A 5234-nucleotide genomic window follows, 5' to 3' on the forward strand; every position below is an offset into this window, starting at 1 on the left:
TGGGGGGTGTGTAAGGCGGGGCCTCTTGCACTTAATGGTGAGACTCAAACATGCCTGTCAGTACGAGGCTGTGCCGAGCAGCCCATCAGGATCAGAACGGAGTAGGAGGGGGACCACGGGCATCACCATCTTTCCTGTGGTTGCTTTCAAATTGCTTTCATTCTTTTTTTTTTTTTTTTAAGATTTTATTTATCTGACAGAGGGACACAGCCAGAGAGGGAACACAAGCAGGGGGAGTGGGAGAGGGAGAGGCAGGCTTCCCGCGGAGCAGGGAGCCCGATGCGGGGCTCGATCCCAGGACCCCGGGACCATGACCTGAGCCGAAGGCAGACGCGCAACGACTGAGCCCCCCAGGCGCCCCTGAATTGCTTTCATTCTTGTCACGGTCACGCGTGCACGTGGTGGAGACCGAACTCTCTTGGCCACAACCAGTTGTGACAGTGACCCGCTCTGTGCCCTTCTCCCCATCCCCAGTCTGTCTCCCACCTGCTGCTTTCAGCTCGTTTCTCGTGTTCATCGTGGTACAGCCCACGTCCTCCGCGAGCCCCAGGACTGCCGACCGCAGAGATCACGCCGGCCGATGGGCCGTGCTCCGTTGGCCCGTCGGCGCCTCTGTCCTGTCTGTTCCAGGGCACGCCGACTCGGGCCCGGCCACAGGTGGGGGTGGGAGGAGGGAGCACGGCACCCCCTGCCACCGCAGCAGCCTTCCCGGGGGGCGGCACCCGTTTGGGGCAGAAGTGGCCTCCTGGTCCCGAAACCCTGTCCATGCCTCTGGAATGAGTCCCTCCCTAAGGTGAGGGAGCCGTGTTCTCGGGGACCCTGACTGGTAACTAGTCCATACCCGGAGGCCCCCAGCTGCCTCAGACGTTTTTTTTTCGGTTGGTCGCTCTGAACCCCGACCTGTGATGACTGCTCGCTGTGTTTGAAGGCTTTTACGTCTCATGCCCACTTTCTCCCGTGACTGACTCGCTGAGCTCAAAGCAGAGCCTTTTGTTTGTGGTTTCATAGCTGCTGACCAGCTATGGGAGCCAAGGATTGAGCTTCCTCACACACCTTTTTATTTAATTTTACTTATCTCCTATTTTCCGTTTTTTCTTCGTTTTTGTGTGTTTTACATTTTGGGGAGATTCCTTGGGTCTGTTTCAATTCATTTATTTAGTTTTTAAAAGATTTTAAGTGAGCTCTATGCCCAACATGGGGCTCGAACTTACAACTCTGAGATCAAGAGTCACACGCTCTACCGACTGAACTAGCCAGGCACCCCCCAGCTCATGTGTTGACTTAAAAAATCTGGTTGTCGTGGGGCGCTTGGGTGGCTCACTCAGTTGGATAAGCATCCGACTTTTGATTTCGGCTCCTGTCACGATCTCGGGGTCGTGAGATGGAGCCCTGTGTCGGGCTCTGTGCTCAGCAGGGAGTCTGCTTGAGATTCTCTCTCTCCCTGTCCCTCTGCCCCTCCAGTCGCACGCGCCTGCATGCGTGAGCACTCACGTGTGTGCACCCTCTCTAAATAAATAAAATCTTTTAAAATCTGGTTGCCCTGTTTCTTAATTCTCAGCACGTTCTGGTCTGCGTGCATTTTGATGTAGCTACAGCTGGAAGGTGCATGTAGAATGCACCAACTAGACGGCCACCAGCTGAATGCACGTGTGTGCCGTGCCCACCAGAAACAGCTGAGGGGCACCTCCCCCCACTCCCCCAGGCCAGGCCAGCAGGAGGCTTGCCTTGTGTTGCTTCAGGCCACTTTGGCTCAGCTCCTCTGGTGACAGTCATCTGCACTGGGGCTTCGGGTGCTAGATGGTTCGCTCTAGTTGCGTAGTGTTCCCACAGCAGCATGTCCGTTCTGTCAGTGCGCTTTGGAATAGTTTCCAGATTTTGGCTGCGGTGAACATTCTGGTCCTTAATATGTAAACATTTCTGTTAGGTACCTACTCAGGAGAACTGCTGGCTCTTCTGTAGATGTTTCGTCTCGATGGTACTGCCTGGCCTTGTTACTTCAGACCCTCCGCTGTGGACTGTAAAATTCGGTGCGTTCTCAACACTCAGCATTTGGGTGGTGGTGGTGGTCAATTTTGCAAAGGCACAAACTCGGGAGTTATGGCCCTGGGGTGTGGGAGCCGGTGAAGCTGCCCACCTCGCATCCAGACTGAAATTTGATCTTGTTCTCTGCAAGGGCACCTTAAAGAAACGCTTGGATCCCCTGCTCCGGGGGGCTGTCAGCCACAGGCGATGAGGATGCTCAAGCAGCCCGTGAAGAGGCTGACAGGGCCAAGGAGCCGAGGTCTCTTGCCAGTAGCCAGCATCGACTGGCCGGCCTGAGCGAGCCGTTCCGGAGGTGCCTTGCTCTGATGCCGATCTAGAACGCTGTTGAGTTTCCTACGGCACTTGCCTGAACCCTGGATGTGTTGACATATGTTTTTCTAACTTCCCTTGTGATTTCTTTGATCTGTGGATTATTTGGAAGTGTCGTTGAGTTTTATAAACATTGAATTTTTCCGGATTTTTGTTGTTACGGATTTCTTGTGTTAATTCCATTGTGGTCTCAGAGTATACTTTGATTTCACTCCTTTTAGATTTGTTGAGCCTTGTGTGCCGTACAGCACGGTGGTTATCACGCACATACTTGACAGGCGTGCGTGTTCTGTAGTTGTTGGCCGGAGGGTGCTCACGTGGCGTGGTTGGGTCCAGTTGGTGATGGTCTTGGTTGTCCTTAGCTGGACGAACACTGTCGTCCTCCTGATTTTTGTGGTCTTCTATCGATTACTGAAATCCGTATTTAAATGTTAAGTGTGGGTTTGTCTAGCTTTCTGTGTCCCACTGGGTTTTGCCTCATATATTTAAAAATTCTGACATTAGTGCCTCCTCACCGAGGAGGGTGACATCATCTTGTTGAATGACCTCTTCACGGTTATGAAACGTCCCTTTTCATCCCTAGGTCTGTCTTGTTCTCAGGTTTGGATGATTGATGCTAACACAGACGCACATTTTGTCAGTGAGTGTTAGTGGGACCTCTTTCCCACCCCTTTGCTTTTCTCCGATGTGTGGATTTATATTTAAAGTGGGTTTGTTGGGGCGCCTGGGTGGCTCAGCCGGTTAAGAGTGTGTGACTTCCACTCAGGTCATGATCCCGGGGTCCTGGGATTGAGCCCCATGTCGGGCTCCCTGCTCAACGGGGCGTCTGCTCCTTCCTCTCCCTCTGCCCCTCCCTCCTGCTCGTGCTCTCTCTCTCTCTCTCTCTGTTTTGCTCACACACTCTCTCAAAGAAAGAAATAAAATCTTAAAAAAAAAAAGTGGGTTTGTTGCAGACAACACGTTTTTATGTCCAAAATACTGGATTTCAGTGCAAAAACGACCTGAGCCACATAAGTGATTTAGAAATTTCCAGTAGTCACTCTGAAAATTTTCTAAAAAGCAGGTGAAATTAATTTTGAGAACGTAGTTTATTTCACAGAACACAGCAAAAGTATTTCAACATGGGCTTTATATAATTCCTCATGAACTATTTTATTTTCTATTTCTAATGTTAATTGTTGGAAATCTGGTGTGTATTTCATGCCCTAGCGCCCTTCCAGCTTTGATGAGCCGCGTCTCAATGCTTGGTGGCCCCCCCAGCCGGTGGTGTTCCAAGGGGACGTAGGCCATTTATGTGCAGTTAACCTTCACTGCTGTGGGGTCTGCTGTCATCTTGTCTCTTGTTTTCTCCTTGTCCCGTGCATTTTGTTGCCTTCTCTTCTTTCCCAGCTTCCTTTGGTATGAACCGAATGGTTCTTTGATATCCCATTTTATTGCACTCTTGGGTTTATTAACTATAGACCTGCTTTCTTTTTTTAGTGATTAGCGTTGAACTGTGCAGCTTTCACTTTTCATGGCCTGCCTTCGAAGGATACTGTACCACGTTCCCCTCCTGTTCTCCGGCTGTCGAAGTGTGTGGCAGGCCCAGCACCGCAACCTTAGAAAGGCCAGCTGGCCGGTGGGGCCCTCAGCTGGCGTTGCCCGGTGGTTGCCCGGACCAGGGGGAGACCACCCCCCCGACCGAGGAGTGGCTCCCGCCCAGGCAGTCTGGGGCGGCACAGGTGTAAAGCACCCGCCTTCCTCCGGCAGTCTGGAGTCTTCGTGCGTGGCAGGCGGAGGCTTAGTGAAAGTGCCGGGCACCAGGTCTCATGTGCGCTTCTGGCCACAACGCTTCACCCTTGTCGCCTGTCTCTGTTGGCACGAAGCACATCGCGTGTCCACCGTTGGCATCTGTGCCGCGTGTCCCCAGACTTCCATGTCATGTGCCTTTTCCCCGTGCTGGCGGTGCTCTTTGTCCTTCTCTGTAGTCAGTCCCAGCCATCAGCGTGACGATGGGCTGAGCCCTGGGGTCCTCCCAGGGAATTGCAGGCCGTGCTGTGTCTCAGGGACCCCGAGACCGTCACACGCTTAACTCCATTTATGTGTAAAACGTGCAACACACCGTAATGATCTTTGCTCTGTACCTGTCCTGTCCCCTACAGCGGGTGGTCTCGTGTGGAGCTATGTAAATGAAGTAATGAAAATTCTCTATTTTTTTTCTAATTTTTTTTGTTATGTTAATCACCATACATTACATCATTAGTTTGTGATGTAGTGTTCCATGATTCATTGTTTGTGCATAACACCCAGTGCTCCACGCAGAACGTGCCCTCCTTAATACCCATCACCAGGCTAACCCATCCCCCCACCCCCCTCCCCTCTAGAACCCTCAGTTTGTTTTTCAGAGTCCATCGTCTCTCATGGTTCGTCTCCCCCTCCGACTTACTCCCCTTCATTCTTCCCCTCCTGCTATCTTCTTCTTTTTCTTTTTTTTTTTTTTAACATATGTTGCATTATTTGTTTCAGAAGTACAGGTCTGTGATTCAACAGTCTTGCACAATTCACAGCGCTCACCGTAGCACATACCCTCCCCAATGTCTATCACCCAGCCACCCCATCCCTCCCACCCCCGACCACTCCAGCAACCCTCAGTTTGTTTCCTGAGATTAAGAATTCCTCCTATCAGTGAGGTCATAGGATACATGTCTTTCTCTGATTGACTTATTTCACTCAGCATAACACCCTCCAGTTCCATCCACGTCGTTGCAAATGGCAAGATCGCATTCCTTTTGATGGCCTCATAATATTCCATTGTGTATATATACCACATCTTCTTTATCCATCCATCTGTCGATGGACATCTTGGCTCTTTCCACAGTTTGGCTATTGTGGACATTGCTGCT

The sequence above is a fragment of the Eumetopias jubatus genome, unplaced genomic scaffold (genome assembly GCF_037043125.1).
Source record: "Eumetopias jubatus isolate StellerSeaLion01/CBP00866 unplaced genomic scaffold, mEumJub1_p1.0 scaffold_1, whole genome shotgun sequence".
NCBI classification, from domain to species: Eukaryota; Metazoa; Chordata; class Mammalia; order Carnivora; family Otariidae; genus Eumetopias; species Eumetopias jubatus.